The following is a 17,443-nucleotide window of genomic DNA, read 5'->3' as shown; positions in this document are numbered from 1 at the left end:
CTGATATACATATTTCACAACCTGATTCAGGCTCCTCTTACCCAGAGCCACCCAAGTATTGAGTGCACTTTCTGAATGAATGAAATTTGGGACTGTATTTCTCCTGAAACTATTATTACTGGGAACTGCTGGCTTCATTTTTGCTCATTTGTTTCTGAAAGGACTTGGTAATTCCAAAGAAGTGGTTATTTTCCTTTTTACACCTCCTTTCCCCATTCATTTTCAGAGGACCATGAGTATATACTTGACCAGGCCTTCATGACTATGAAAAACATGACTTCTGGAGTGTTTCCTGGTCTATGGTAGACAGCTTACAGTGCCTTTGTCTCTTCTGCCACCCAACACTGCCAGTAAATTCAGAGAATGTCACCAGCATGACACCACCCCTCCAAGAGGTGTGTGGCAAGACCACATGGCAATTGGCATTTAGTCTTATGCAGAGTGTAGGAAAGATCTTTTACTGTAACCAGGTTCCTCCTCTGAAAAATAGCTTTGTTGATGATAAAGTCTTTGTCATTTTGCCTCTGTAGTTGTTATACTGGTACAGAGGAGGTCCTGATTTTAAAACACACTTAGTCACAAGGAAATACCTACAGCCCATAATAAGTGACCACGGCAGACAGAGACCTCTTAGGTAGAGATGAATTTATGGCTTATCAGAACTGGATGTGTTCTCTGAATGGACCTATTTTGTTTACAGCTGGTACCATTTTTTGTCTTGCTTTGGAAGGAAGTCAGAGGCTGTAAGGTGGTCCAGGATACTTAGTACTTAGACCAGCTTAAATATGCCATTACTTCCATATCAGAGCACCATAGATACAGGAAGCTTTTTGCAAGGGATTTAGAATTTTGCGACTACTCCCTATCCAGGCATTCTCATGAAATTACTTTCCCTTGCCTGTTGTGTTGAGGATGAACAGGAAACCTGGAAATGTGCTAAGGCTTTGCTGACATATGGAATTCAAGCTGCTCTGAGAGTGGAAATGGAAGGAGCCATTCCTGGTCACAGAAGGGATCTGTGACTAAGATTACTGTAGCCTGCCTAATTTCATTCTGATGGGAAGTCATGAATCTCTTGCTGTGCAGATGCTTACTAGTATATAATATAACATATAAAAATAGTAGATAAGAGTCTACTTCAGCCATGTGCCAAGTTTTAAAACTCTTAACTAAGGAAAATAACTGGGCAGTTCAGAGACTAGGCAGGCCAGTGGAAAAATCGAATGGTCCCTGGAGCAACACCATTTCTCTGCAGTGTGGGAACCTGACTTATTAACATAAGTACTCTCTGATTCTTAGAGTCACAGGAATCTAGGCAAAATCCAATCACAGCCAGCAGCACTTCTTTCTTATCTCGTATCTTTGAAATAGGACAGGAATCATAAAACTGGGTAGAATTATTTTTGTGTATATCTTAGCAGACATTTACAAGTATACCATTCATGAACAAAAATGCATCTTTTAAGAAGTTTGGCTCTGCTGACTGGTACTTTTATAATTGGTTTGAAAGAAGTATCAAAAAGCTGCTGTGTGGAATCCTAACACTCACTACTGTTGCATTTTAATACACCTCTGTGTTTGTGCTTTTGGAAGAAAAAAGTCGTACTAAATATTTTACCAGTTCTCTCCGTGAGACCTCAGTGCAGAGGCCCTCAGGCTGAGAATGCACATTTACAGGCAGAACACCTCCCATAGTCTCTGAAGGTACCATTGAGTCAGACAGGCTACCAATAATGTTCTAGATTTTCAGCAGTGGCTCATGTTTCCCTGACTGAAATTACTGATGTACTTTGGCACTACTTGGAAATATATGCCACAAGTTAGAGTTTCCTGTGTTCACAGATCCTAGCCTAAACTGTGACTGCATGCATGGGTGCTGCTTTTAAAAACCATTGTGAATGTCCTAATTTTCCACATAAATTATTTCCCAAGAAATACAGCAAGAAATGGGTTTCCTCCGTTTGCCATTTTAAATTTCTGAGTTGACTCCTGCGCTTTTCTAACAATTTCTTTTCAGCTTTTAACCCAGCATAGTTCTGACAATTATGAAGTTGTTTTGTCTTATTCATGTAAATCCTTAAAGCAGTGCCCTTTCCTGCCACTGGTGCAGTGGAGATTCACAAAAGGTTTTCTTCCAATTACATGCCCCACTAGGCCCTTCCTAATTTAAATATCCTCTCATTTTTCTCATTTTTCTTTTGTTCTAAGTTGTCAATATTGCTAGTCAGTGGAGTTGTGTCAGGAATCATGGTAGGTATTCCCAAGAGATGCTGTGCTTTTTGAAATGCTGAAGTCTGAAAATCAATTGGTTTTAAAAGGGGATAAAAGAAGGGTTTTGTGTGATTCTTCACCTCCTGGCAGGGATTCTGTGTGGCTGCACTCTGGTTTTCATGCAGCTATAAATGTAGTTATTCAGCAACCCAGCTTGAGACTTAATCTTTAATTTTTGTCAGTGTTTATTACTCACAATCGCAGAGAAAGGTTTTGTTTTACTGGGCACTTTGCAAATAATACCCAGCCTCCACAAATGTCCCCCTCCATATCTTGCAGGTGAACAAGCAGCCCAGCAAGGGCTGAAAAAATGTCATCTGTGAAACTCAGTTGCTCACTACTAAATTGGCTAAATCCACCTCAATGTCAAACAATCAAAAGGTTTAGGAAATATTTGTACAGTCCATACGGCAATGGGTGTTATCCACCTAGAATTAATAGCTGATCAGCTAATAGCTGAATAGCTATCTGCTCTTAAGAAGCTCCTCTTTCCAGTGTGACAGAGCACAATGCATCACTTCTGACATTGTTAAGGGCTGTGTCTGAAAGTGTTGTATTTCACTAGGAAATTTTAAGCAAAAATAGAGGTGAATATCCTGGAAAAAAATTCCTTCCTTCTAAAGCTTTTTTATTACTGAACTGCAATTGAAATGCACTGCATGGGGAAGGATAAGCACCTGCTTCTACACTAAACTGCCTGCTGGAGGGGATTGCTCACTGCCTTTCCATGAAGGATGGGGCCTCATTACGTGACTGTTATCAGTCACAAGCTGTGGCATAGTTTTACTAAGTGCAGTCCTTCAGGGCACAAAGTGAATTTTTCCAGCATGTTGGTTGTTGCCCCATTGCATAGGCTGTGTCTGGGCCCTCTGGATTTTGCAGCAATAAAAGGAGGGTTCGTCTTCAGACCTGCCTGCTGGGTAGTGTGTAAAGGCTCTAAGGTAGCAGAGACCTCTTGGTTGTTAGTGTCCTAGACTGGCTTGTGCGGCATCTGGGAATTACTGCTGTAGTCTCCAGGGCTCTCTTTAAATCAGTTGTGTTTTATCTCTAAGTGTGGGACATGTATCCTAAGTGCTGATTTGCCATAACTTGTCAAATAACTTTCATGTCCTATCCTCTTCAGGACAACAAAAGTGCTTTGACTTATTCTGATGTCAGGAAATTCAAAATCAAATTTGCAGCATTTTTCTCTAGTTTTGAGAGAAAACTTCAGAAGTTTTCTTCACATGAGGTTAAATGTATAATTGAATTGTCCTACCCTCTAGGGTTGCTATTTCTTTTTTCTTTTTAATAGTGGAACAGTCAGATGTCCATATACAGTTCAAAATGAAGTGCTTACAAGTCCTTGATGAGGGAACTTTATTATGGAGATGGAAACCTGCCAGCAAGAAGTCAGGGTTAGCCAATATTTGTCTGAAGTGTAAAGTCACCTTTACAGCAGTTGAGATCTATGTTTTGGGCGCTAAGAGGAATGTGATTCTTTCTTAAGAGAGAAGAGTGAGGGCTTTACACAGAGGCAGTTAATTATGCAGTTTGCTCAAAAATGAGCCAATCACTCATTTTAATGAGGTGAATTTCAACTGGGATGTAAGTATGTCCTTGACATTTTTTAGTAGCAGTGACATTACCTGAGCAGCTTGTTCTAAGAGAAACAGACATACACAAAAGAAATCAGACATACACAAGTACATCTACCTCTACAGGGAAAAAGGCACTAAGCAGGGTGACTTGCTTAGCAAAACCAGTAACAGCTTACTAAACATTGCCAGGGTTCGGTTTTCCTCAGTTCTGTGAGTTTGTACAGAGTATTTGAGGCAATGAAGCTGCAACACATGAATGCAAAGCTACAAGGTTCAGAAAACAGGTGTAAGAATTGACGATAAAGTAACAAGCATTGTGTGATCACATTGGGATTTTGTTCAGGATTGTTATTTCTAGGAAGTCTCTGAAATTTGTGATGTCAGCTGGTGAACGCCATCTTTTTTCTCCTCCCTCTTGTTTTGGGGTTTTTTTTTTAATTTCAGATATTTGGAAATACTCTTCTAATCTATAAATAGTTCTAAACTTAATTAGGAAAGAGGTATTTTTTCTGGGAAGCCCAAATAGTTATTCACTATAAAATAGAAATCTCAGCAAAGTTAGTTTCATTGTATTAGTTACTATAAAAATATCCACTAGGCAGCAGCTGTAAGAACCCAAGCCAGGGCTTCAGGTGTATTTTGATATTGAACTCAGATTGAACACATCAGGAAATAGATACCTAAAATATATCTTAATCCACCTTGACAACCCATGAAAAGGTTAGGGGAGTAGAATGAAAGATTCACTAGCTGCATTTAAAAGATAAGGATTAGAGACAGGGAGTTCAGTGTTGTGCTGGCCCTTTTGAAGCTGTCTCAAAGACTTAGATGTATGGTGGATAGGTAAAGACATACAAGAATGGGTTTTTCCAGCAAGAAATACGGCTTCCAAAAAACCCCAGTTTTCTTGGGAACAAAATTTTACTCACGCAATTATTTTTTTTCATTAGGAAAGAGAGAAAGAGGGAGCCAGCTTTGTCTGTGATTTGTCTTGATTTGTCAAGTGCTTTGACATCATAAGGTTCTTTAGTGCCATTTCATCTTGATTTAAGAAAGAATTTTTTTTTTTATAGTGGGGACAGTCATTCATTGTAACAATTTTCCTAGAGACTTCGTAGAGTCCAACCACTGGAGGTTTTCAAGATTGGACAGCATCTCAGATAATATAATTTACTCACCCTTTTCCAAAAAATGTTGGAAACCAGATGATCTTTTGAGATCCCTTACAGCCTGTGCTGTTCTATTATTCTATCATAAACAACAAATGTTTTTTCATGTATACCATTGCATTTTTAGAGGAGCTGTATTTCTTACTGCAGTTATTGGAAACAACATCTCACACTTTCCTCTGATTTACAGCTTTCATTTATCTGGGACAGTTTATTTGCTCTAGTTTCAATTCTGGCTTGTTTTTGCTAGCTCAGTAGCTGTTCTCTCTCCCTGTTGTTTAAACCTTGAGATATTTACAGCATTTAATAACAATACCCCTCAGTGTTTCCTAAGCGTAATATAGTTTTTTTACATTCTATGACCATTCAGGTTTTAAAAATTTGATACATTTTAGAAGAAACCGATTTCACATTAATCAGGATTTTTTAAAGTTAAAAATTAAATATGTCATATCAACTCAGTTTAAAGTACCTACCTGCATTTGAATGGCATTTCACTTACCTATGGAATGGTATTTTTAAAATTCAGTCTCTCCTCAAACCTGTGCTCCCAGATAAAAATTAGGTTTTCTGGTAATTCATTGCAGATATCTTCAAACCAAATGGTGTTCCATCACTCGAGGCACAAGTGTATAAGTTGTGGAAAAAACCACTTTGACCAGAATGCAGTGAAGATGAGGAAAAGGAGAAGAAAATCATAGAAGAGTTAGGTTGGATGGGACATTTAATGGTTATCTAGTCCAATCCCCCTGCAATGGTAGGGCCCTGTCAAACCTGATGTTGAATGTTTCCAAGGATGGAGCATCTACAACATCTCCAGACAGCATGTTCCAGTGGAATGCAACTTTTCCATTTGTTCCAATTGTTTGCCATTATTTTTCACCCTCAGGTTCTAAGTTTGTTGCCAAGATTTGGACTTGTTGGACAGAGTTAATTTTTTATTCCTGCATGGAGAGTTTCTTGTACAGTGCAATCTGTGGACTAGTTTTCCTGTGCAACGTATTACTCCCTTGATGTTCACCTAAATTGGTTGACACAGTTTTCATCTCTTCTCTTCCTCTGAAGACTCTTCCAAGCTTCATATGCTTCCTGTAAACTCTTCCATAACAGAAAATATAACTGCTACAGCATGTTTTTTTATGTTTGGTCTATGTAATTCTTTTAATGCCTTCTCTAGTGGTAAGCATGGAGTGAATGAGCTTACAAAAAGACTACGCTTCACTTGAGTCAGTATATTCTTCATTTTAAACAAGTGTCACATCACAGGCCTCAGAAATCACACAGACTCACAGGTTTACATGTGTCATGTGGCAAATGGGGTCGTATCTAAGAAGGTTCTGACAATATCAGTTTCAGGAAGGGTATCAACTTCTTAACCAACACAGCTAAACATGGTAAGCCTCAGTAGGGACATTTCTACAACTACAAACGTCTGTTTGCTGCTGATTTTACGTATCCCTGTCTCAAAGTGGATGCAACTAGCTGTGAACCAAACGTATCCTCCCTACCACCCTGCCAAGCAGCCTACTGTCTCACAAAATGAGTCAAACAGAAACCTTCCTATTTCTGATTCAAATTTTCCTGTGTAATAGCAATCCTAGCCTGGTTCTTTGCAAAACATTAGCAAAATAATTTTTTAAACAAATAGGGAAAGGCTGGTGGATTATCTCTGGGCTGGAAACCCTGTTTCCAGCTTCCTTCCAGTACAAATGGGCTTCCAGAATTACATGGCAGGAAGCCCAGAAGGCCAGTCACAACTAGAAAGATTTCCAAGGTTCCCAATTCTGCAGAAAATTTTCCTGCTTTTCATTAGAGGAGCCAGTAATAAAAGGCAGAGACAAAAAACCTGATTCAGGCTTGCTGGGTCTCCATTCTCTAGAGAAGACCATCAGAAAATGTCCGTTTCATATTGAAAAACCGTGTTTACTTCTCATTGCAGACTGCTGTAATTAACGAGGCAGAAAATTTGTAGCATGAATGAGATGACTTGCCCAAGCCAAATGGCTGCTTTTCTGCCAAACCTTTCCCACCGCCTGACTGATGCAAACCCACTCTTTGGACAACCTTTATCTGAGCATCTCCCACAGCCTGAAATATATATAATGTATCTTTAACTCCATTGTGGTAGTTTCTATATCTTTATAGGACACTTGGATTGCTCTAGTTTGACAATTAAAAGGAGGAGATAGGAAAAACTAGTGCAAATTTGTAAGACTAAGCAATTTCTCTGAAGTAAAACCAAGTAGCATGTTCATACTGGCTTTAAACAAACAGTATAGCATATTGTATAAATTGAAAGTAATTTATCTGAATGCTGCATGAGACACCATGAGATACCGGTAATAAAAAGCATCTTAGGTATCATATTCTTACATTGCTCAAAACAGTCCATGAATAGTTTGTAAGCATTTGACCAACATTCAGAATAATTTATAGGAAAATCGTGTGTAAATTTCTCAGTAAAACTCACTTCATATATTCACTACCTCTAAATCAGTAATTGTAATTTATGTTTCATATCCTTAAGCACATTGCAGTGTTTTTCCCTTCAAATTCACTTAGCTGATCAGCCTATATAAGTATATAATCATGCAAACACATAATTGTGTGCATTGACCTTTTTTTTTCTCAAAAAATGTTCTTATGAAGAAAACATTACTTATATGAATTTTCCCATTCAAGATGAACAATATTATTCAGAATTGCCTTCAGAGGATGCTTGATCTTCATTTGAAGTTCCTAAACACACTTTTTTGCAATATTTCCATCCCAAAGTAAGTTTCAGGGTTGATTAACATGCAGTACCTAAAATTTAATGACTTTTCCTTGTCAATTTAAATTTATTGGCTACTGAGTTTTAGACTGGGATTATCTTTTTGCCTTTTAATTATATCTTTAATATGGGGAACAGAAAAATCTGGCACACTACAGTCAGAAATAGCAAAAGTAAACACAGGAAGCATTGCATGTCCTAGCTTCTGATGAAAAAAAGAATGACCAGAAATATGATTTGATTTGCTACTTGTTCTTGACAAACCATGGATCAGCAAACTATGTTTGCTTCTTGTGGTCTATACCATACATGCTTTCCCTCACACTAACTTCAAGATTTTTTTCAGAATGACAAACTAGCACCTGGTCACCTGGGAAGGGTTCATAGTAGCTATTCAGTGATTTAAAATTTAATTGTTTTCCTGGAATATCTTTCCCAGGTGTACTACAAAATAGTGGTTTTTTCATCTTTTGCTGTAAGAGGTTTTCAAGGTCTTACATGACCAAGGTGTGGTGTGCCACAACATCTGTGATTGGAGTAGAACAGCATAGCACAGGCACCTGTGAGAAAGATGCTATGAGGGCTCTGGGTGTTTATCTGAGGCAGCCAACAGAAGAATGGAATCATCATAGACACCTTCTGTGGTCAACAGAGAAGGACAGAAGCCTTCCCAGGTGCTGAACCAGCCACTCTGTGTCCATTTTGCCTCATGTTTTGCTTCAGAGCAATCCACTGCCTTCACTGTTATGCTGGCTGGGAATTTCACTTTTATTAAAAAAGTAAATTTGCCTTGGAATCAGCTGTGCCCTACAGAAACCCAGCAAGGGGTGCAGACATTAGGCACAGAGAACAGAGGCTGTTGCCAAGGAGGGAAGAGTCACAGAATGAGTGTTTCAGATGTCACCACTGGGGTTTGCCACTATTCTCTGAGGGCCAAGCACTGCAGATGCTGTTATGAGAGTCAAATGTTACCACAGCAGAACTGCTGCTTCTCATCAGCATCAGAACAGAAAAATAAAGCAGAGTCATGCACAAGTTGCAATGAAGTCTGTTGTGAAGACCTATGCATTTTTACTGCTAATAATAAAACACTGTTCTTCATAGAAATGCCTCATCAACCTATTATCCTAAGCAAGAAGAGAGTTCATGTAACCTGGAAATTATGTTATTTCAATAATAGCTGTGATGCTAGAATGAAAACATTTTCATGCTGCAGAGAGAAATGTCATGACAACCAGCACTAATGTAGTCTTCGCTGTATTAAGCCACAAGGTATGCTGGAAAATGAATATGCTCCATATATTGCTCGGCACAACCAGAGCCACAAGCAGAAACCTTTATTTAAAGCAGATTTTAAGGGTGACCACAAGCAGAAACCTTTATTTAAAGTAGGTTTTAAGGGTGATGTTTATTAAAAGAAAGTTTTTAACATGTTGCTAAAAAATTTCTAGAATATTTTGCAGATCAGTGAGGACTTTTTCTCTCTTTTTTTTAAATACAACACTGGCAGCTCTTGGACTCAGGTGGCACAAGTTTTATTTCTATGGCTAGCGTTTGCATTTTTCAGGTTTATAATCCTGTATAGGTCCTGCTCATGTTTCTGCAATTCTCATTATCAGAATCTGCAAACCCAAAAAATGGAAATGAAGAAGAAAATTTGAAATACTTTGGCTTTGATTTTACTCTCTGGGAACCCAGTCACTTTCTTTTGTCCCCATTTACACCATTTTTTATTTTCCCTTTATAGTTGTGTTTATTTCTGTCAAAAACAGATTTTAGAGTTTATTTTGGGCATGCTGGGTCATGCAGACAAGGCCTTACAGTTCCAGAGCTTGAACTGATCCATGGTTTCATTACAAACTTCCCTGTTAATGGGGCACACCTAGGACCCAGTTTTTCTCTCCCATTAACCCATGTTGTTTCTGACAACAATAGAGCTCTGGAATTCTGTATATGCACCTAGGCATGTTACGTGCAAATCCTGTTGGATTTTGCAATCTACTGTCCAGTGTACACATATGTAAAGCTGATGCTTTTTTAGGAATAAAAGGTGTAGCTCCTGTGGTGAATGTGAATCTGTATGGTTTACAATGGTGTTTTAGTTAAAAGGTGTCATACTATTTGCTATCAAACTTAACACAATGGTAAATGATGAATGTTTATGCCCGGTCGAGACATATTTTTCTAGATTGCCCAAAGAAAGCATGATGACACGCAAGAGACAGAAATTACACTGCAGTTCTAGGTTTGTTGTTACAGGCAGTAATAGCCAGCTCAAAGCAAATAATGTCCTTCTCTTCATACCCTCCAGCTAGGAGATGTCTGTCTTTCCTGGAAAATGGCACAATATTTTTGCTATTAGATGAAGCAAAATCTCTTAGTAAGTAAATAGGAATTTTCTACATTACATGAATATTTATTTTTATGTCCAAACACAATGATCAAGAACTTATTTTTTAACTGCAAAACTGTGTATGTGCAACAGTTGTTAAATGAGAGCATTGGGAAGCTATTAATAACAATCTAGTGTCCTCTGCTAGCAAAAGATTCAGAGATTTCTTATTTCCAGTTATGACCCATATGTCTACATATATCACTGCAGCATTTTTGATCTTTATGCATGGGTTGCGAGAGCGAGGACTGGAAGCAGACACAGCTGTACATCACAAACTGCAGAGCTGTGTGTCTGTGTCTGTACCATGCCATCCACCTGCAGTAGTAATGGGGGGGACAGTACAGGTAGAGATCATTTGTATGTGGAAGAATAATGGATTTTTGGACACTTTACAGAAAGCACTGTATTTAAAAAAGAAATACAGCCTGCGTTAGAGTTAACCAAGATACTGTAATCTAGAATAACTGTTATGAGCTTTTTCAGCAGGACAAGCTGTGCTGAACTAAAACGGGTAGATGTGGAGGCTGAATTGCCGTGAGGGAGGCGCAAATGAGAGAGAGCTGGCAGTTTACGGAAGAGTCACTCGAGCACAAGCACCTTCACATCCAGTCTCTGTGGCACACCGTGTGTTTGATGTCCTGCTTGGAGCAGCTGTTGCCGTGTAGCAGGTATGTACTGCCTTGCTTCCCTGAGGGCGAGGCCGTGATTTTTTGCAATGAACTAGCTAGTTCTCTCAAGGTTGAGACTGACACCTGGATCTCAGTGAGGCAAACCCCTCTTACACTGCTAGGAACAAAGCCATGAAAAAAACAAATGCCTTCTTCTCTTTCTTGAGGTGGTGACACCTAGCTAATACATTTGAAAGAAGGATTTAGTGAAGTGACAAATGTCTGGCACTTGTCTAACCTATTGCTTTTAAACACTACAGGTTAATCTGTTTGATTGGAAAGCTTTAGAATTCACTTCCCAAAGAGCTCCTGGTGGCAATCAGTACAAAAGTAAAAATCACCCAAGTTGTCTCTCTCGAGGGCCTGACATGAATGATAAACGTGCCCTGAATTTTGCGTATGTGAGACCACAGCAAGAAAGAGTGAATAAGGTAACAATTCATGTTCTGTCTTACTATTTCTTTCAGCAAGTTGTTAATTCCCTTTAACAAAAAGCTGAGTTCAGATGTAAAAAGCAAAAGCAGAATCTGTTTTTAAAATGCTTTTGAAATTTGAGTGAAGCTTCCATTCAACTGCAACAAGAAAGGCAGTCTTATGATATCAGGAATAGATTCTTTCTACATCCCAAACAAATCTGGAATAGATTTCTTAGGGTGTTGTTAAAATGAGAGTTTGGAGGAAAGATTATTACTGTACACTTGATCAATCTCAGCCTCTAGAGCAGACATTTCTAATTTCCATGAAATTAAGTTATGGAAGGTTAAAATGTTGCTTGAATGATGAATAATACATGCTTCAAATATCCTGCATGTGTGTTTCATCTCATGAACCAAATGCTGTGGAGATTTCAAATTAAAATTATTATCCTGGTTTTTTCTCTCTGCACTCCATCTTCAATACAAATTAAATAATTTTACCTTGCTTGCCCTTTCGCTAAGAGCTTTGAATGGTATGAATAGAGTTCCACGCTTAATGTCTGGATGTAAATTATCATGGTAACTGAGACTGTATTTCCAAATTTTTTAGAGTAACTCGTATGGTATGTTAGCAAGATACTAAAATATTAATTAACTAGATTAAACATTGCCCATTATTTAGAAGCCTATATAACTGAAATTTTTCATCTGGGATCAAGTTTAAAATTCCAAGTATCCATGACAAACCCAAATATTTTACATCCATCCCTTGCATCGTCTCTAAGGGCACTACTGAAACTTTTATAATGATAACATTATGGTCACAGGAACTCTAAACTTTGAATGGAAATATGTGTAAGAAGAATTTGCAGTGCCTAAAATAGGGTATGTTTTCTAGAGACAAACTTCTTTGAGAAACATGATTTTTAACATCTGGTGAAGTGACTTCTTTCAGCCATGTAGGTGTTCTGCAGATAGAAGGTGTTTTATGTCCATAATTGTGTATCTGGGGCCACACATTTCCTTTATGTACACAAAATGAAAGGGCTTCCTCTTTCCATCTCAATCACCACTTATGTCCCTGGTCATATTAAAACTACAAATAGAATCAATCATGCTCCTGATGAGAGGAAATGTGGTGGTGATAATTACATCTCCATTGAATTTCTGTTGCTGTTCTAGAGAGGAGAGAAATTGAGTGACAACCTAAATGCATTGTAACAATGTACTGAGAAAATAAATGCAGCTGACACGTCAGCCACAACCAATGTACTGTGCTCAGCATAATGGATAGGATTTAAACACTTCCTAGCATATTAGATAGAGCTTGTCACAATTTCTTTCCCGGATAGCTGGGTTAGGCTTATGACATGGTCATATGGTACCTGACGGACATAAATATGTGTTGGAAAGGAATGTCAGGTTCTCACACCCTTAAAATCCATCAATGTAGGCAGATTTCATAATTAGCTAATCTGAAATATCTAACTCCAGGGAGAATCATCCGTTTGGGAAGATATTTACATTTCAATATATGTGAGATGTCTGCCTTTCCCTTTAAGCAGAGTGTATTTCAGTGAAAACATATCATATACCTGTCTTTGAGAGCCTTGCTGCTAACATATTGCCTTAAAGTAAAAGCGGATGTGAACTTGAAACTGGTTTCCTGTGACAGTGTAAAAAGTAAGAGGAAACATAAATATGAAAAAGCAAAGAGAAATATTTCACCACCTTGATAATCACAGGTTAATGGTAAGGAAGACTCACGTTAATATGTATTTCCTTCTAGGTTTCGGTTTTATGGTTTAATTTTCACCTTTACTTTTCTTTCACCTTTTCTACCCTTACCATAGTCTTGGTGTTAGTCCAGGGGTCCTGTTTTCCTTCTCACTGCTTGGACATTTCTTTATCCTCAATGATTGACTTTGCTTTTCAAATCTTTATGTCTTTCCTTCTTTGTAGAGAAGTTAAGAAATTTACATTTTCTTGGATGGACAGAGATGGCAGCTAGCTCTATATGAGAAAGACTGAGAATTCGTGATTTGATTAACTGTGGACAGAAGCCAGAGGAGGTGAGAAAGGAGGAACTGAGTGTTGCAGAATCTGAGAGAAAAAGATGTGAAAGTTATGAAGAAAAGAGGACTCAGGGAATGGTATCCTTCAGCATCATGACTCAGAAGACACCTAAGCCAGTGCTAATCTTTCCAAATATGTCAGGAAGGAGGTAATTAAATAGCTTGGGGGTTGCAATAAAACTTTTGTCTTATGCACTGGTCTTAAGTGTTTGTGTACTTAACACTTTTAACTCAGCAAAGGGTTCTCCCTACTACTACTACTCTATGCAAAAGTAAACAGGCTTTTGGACATAGGCATTAGATCTATTTCAAAGGTTTTATGCATATGGCTGACTGAAAGCTGGCTGATACTCTCTGTCACCTTGTTTAGTCAGATTGTCTCTAATTTCTCTGTGTATCCATACACTGTATACCAAAATACTTTACATATGAAGCTTCAGGTGATTTAGAAGGAAATTAGGCCCTTATCTGGATCTGTGTCTTCAATCTTTCACTCTGTTCTCACCAGTCCTGTGATCATTGTACAGCTGAAAAATATGTGTCTGTTTTTGTTACACTAACAATAAACATTAACTAGAGTAGATTGAAATGTATAAAAGGGGCATAAAATGCATCAACACTTTCTCCATTCTGAATTCTTAGTGCTGCCAAAAGTAGAAAATGAGAAGTGTCACCAGTACTAGCTGTCATCCCCTGGTTCCAGTGAGCAATACTGACATTTTTCTGGGTGCCCGTTCTATTTTCCTACATTCATATATGGTATATATTTCCTATATATTCCTATATAGTAAGGAAAATGTAAAGCTACACTGTCTTAGGAAAACAATGCATGTTCAATGGAAGGTGTCTACTCCCTGCCTCTTCTCCAGCTGCTTCAAGCGTGATAGCTCTCAAGTATAACCATCTCATTTGATTTCTGAAAGTAATAACCCGTGATGACAGCCTTGATCAGTCTCCCACAATGCCAAGATAGAGCACCAGCAAACTGGGTTTAGTAGATTCTTCTGAAAACAATGCAGGACCATACAGGCTGGCAACAAACTGAAATATTTAAAAGGACAAGAAAAGTTCATTAAATTAATCCACATTTGTTTGTTTGTTTATTTTAAACAGGAAGGATATGGGTTTCTGAAGGTAGGTGTAAGCCAGTATCATTGTTGTGACTTCAGTAAAACTGTCGTCAGCTGCAGAGCCAAAATCAGAAGCTACACTTGGAAAGACATTTATGCACCTGGTTCCCATTACAGCAAAAAAGAGATGCCTAAGTGTCCTTAAATCTCTTCTTTAAGACTTTAAAAACTGAATGGGCGGGGCCTCTCTGGAGTATTTTTACTTTCATGACATGGATTCTGTACAAAGCAATGGAAAAAGCAAACATTTTGAGAATCAGTGTTGCAAACTGCAAATATATAAGCTTTAAGTGTTTTCCTCTAATGCAAAGATTTTTTAGGACAATGATCTATCTTTTTTTTGTCTTTAAAGGAAAAAATGCCAACATATGTCAGGATTAAAACAAATTTATTTTTATTATCAATTTAATAGCAAACACATTTAGCAATCCTTTTCGTTATCTTGCTTACAGTCTTTGAATGTCACCTGGAGAGGAGATGATCCGGAGTTATACATGCACACACACGTGCACTTTGCCTATCAAACAGACCTCCCTACTCTGTGTACTGGTAGTGCTGGTTTCTGTGTTTTCTACTTGTCATTAATGGTCTAAATGTTTGCTGTATCAAAAACTTCTTTGATTCTTCTGTACTTTTGATAAATTACTGCTCCTTTCTCAACCCTGCACAATAAGTGATGCAAGTAATTCAGGGTCTGATTTGCTTGCCAGCTTCTTTCCCTTTCCACCCCCACAAAACAGCCTTTGGATTTTCCAACATCATGGTTCATTTACATGAGAAACTGACATTTTAGAAAGTAACTGGAAAAAGTGTGTTTAAAAACAATCCAGCAAAGCAGACAGTCTCATTAGAGTTGCTCCAGGCTGTGCCATAATGGCCTGGAAATCTCTTATACACAACTCTAACTCTGCTTGAGGAGGAACTAATGTAAAGACACACTTTATTTGGTTTTAAATGCAGTTTTCTTAGTGAAACTCAGTTTGGGCTGTCAAAGAAATAATTGCAAGTTCTTTCCAGTTGCTAGCAATTATTATTACTTACTATTTCCCTTTCCCTTTCTCTTTTTGTAGCATGTTACATGATCTAAAGAACTCAGAACAGCTTTCAAAAGTCATGAATGAAGACTGATGAGTATATTATTGTTTAGAAATGTGGAATTGAGATTAAGGGACTTGCTGAGGAAAGCATCACAAGTGGTAGATCTGAGGGTGAAACTGAGATCCTTGGATACTTGTTCTTCTGTTTTAATCCATCCTAAATTACAGTGATATTTCCAAGAATATACGTTATAGCACCTTTCAACAGCATGTTAATGTAATAAGACAATTTCTAAATGCTCTCAGCTAAGTGTCAGATTTTGCTGTGAGTTCATGATGATTCTGGAGTCGGTCCAGGAGAGGGCTACCAAGCTGATTAAGGGACTGGAACATCTCACTTATGAGGACAGGCTGAGAGAGTTGGGCCTGTTCAGCCTCAAGAAGAGGTTACTGAAAGGGAACCTGGCCAATGTATACATATATCTGAAGGGAAGGCACTGAGAGGATGGATCCAGGTTCTTCATGATGCCAAACAACAGGACAAGAGGCAACAGGCAGAAATTAATGCACAGGAAGTTCCATCTGAATATGAGGAAGAACTTCTTTATTGTGTGGGTAACTGAGCACTGTAACAGATTGTCCGGAGAGATTCTGGAGTCTCCCTCACTGAAGATATTCAAGAACTGTTTGGAATAAACAATCCTGTGCCATGTGCTCTGGGATGACCTTGCTTGAGCAGGGAGGTTGAACCAGATGACCCCCTGTGGTCCCTTCCAATCTTACCCATTCTATGGTTCTGTGATTCTCACATGGGGTAAGGTTCATTACATCTAGTTTTGTCCTCTTCAAAATGGTATTAGTCACTGAACAGTCATTCTTCTGTTCAATGAAGAGAAGCAGGCATTTCCAGGCAGCAGCTCACCCTAGCCTAGGATAAGCCTCCATGCTGATGTGCTGACTTACACCCTGGAGTACCTACTCTGACTGCAGTCCAGACTGTGAACTTGCAGACTGGAGAGCTGAGGGCGTTTCTGTCCCAAATATAAATTTCCTGTAGACAATGTTTCAGTTATTTCTAATGCTCTTCCCTTTCTACAGAGGCAAGTTGCTGCTCAGCACTTTGGGACAAAGCTGCACGACTACAAACAGAATTCAAATTCTGGAGGAAAGAAAACCTTGAGCTATGTCACTCAAAATTAATTTCATCATATTAAGGATGAGAGATGGTACAACACAAATGAGTGCCTCCAAATGAGAACTAAGGAAAATTCCCAAAGATATAGCAGGAGCAATTACTGTAGTAAGGAAAATGTCATGTCCAGTTTTCGTAAATCTGTGTGTAAGTGACATCCCAGTTAAAAATGTCTTTCAGGTTTATGCAGCATGGTTGGCTGAAGTTATAATGATACATAAACTCAATAGTATCCTCCACATCACAGTGGAACAAGATGAAATTTTTCAGAAAATAAGTACAGAGCAAAAAAAAACCATAGTGAGATTTTTGCCTGGAGAGGGTTTCTGATCATAACAAATTTTTCTGAAGGTTTATGAGGACATGTATTTGCCCTCATTTGCCATCAATGAGTCTGATATTTGTTCTGTCTTTCCCACCATCTTTTCATAAGTTGTATTGTCCGTGTACCACAATGACTTCTCAAATTTATACTTCAAAATTCAATTTTATTATTTAAACCTAAGGGATTTTGAACTTTCTTAAAATTTAACTTAAAAGGTTTAGGATCCAATAAAAATAATCTTAAGGAAAAGGTCCTCAAGAGGGAGATCATTATTATGTTTTTGTGGCTTTCCACTTAAACGTGGACCTGCTGGACCTGTGATCCATACAGAAATGTAGAGTTATCTAATTTCTTTTGAAATTGACATGAGGCATTTTAACATATTTTAAGGTCCTGACCTCTAGTACTATGC

At 38.2% G+C, this 17,443-nt stretch overlaps 1 long non-coding RNA gene across 1 annotated transcript; it reads left to right on the top strand.

Moving 5' to 3' along the window:
• Positions 1-10,680: 10,680 nt before the first annotated feature.
• Positions 10,681-16,239, top strand: LOC104684910. The gene is made up of 4 exons (XR_751050.2): positions 10,681-10,856; positions 11,117-11,287; positions 13,235-13,496; positions 15,548-16,239. It is a non-coding gene; the product is annotated as an uncharacterized LOC104684910 (long non-coding RNA).
• The last annotated feature ends 1,204 nt before the right edge of the window (positions 16,240-17,443 follow it).

The sequence above is a fragment of the Corvus cornix genome, chromosome 5 (assembly GCF_000738735.6).
Source record: "Corvus cornix cornix isolate S_Up_H32 chromosome 5, ASM73873v5, whole genome shotgun sequence".
Lineage (NCBI taxonomy): Eukaryota > Metazoa > Chordata > Aves > Passeriformes > Corvidae > Corvus > Corvus cornix.
Note: the sequence above shows the minus strand (reverse complement) of the source record. Positions and strands in the feature narration are given on the sequence as shown.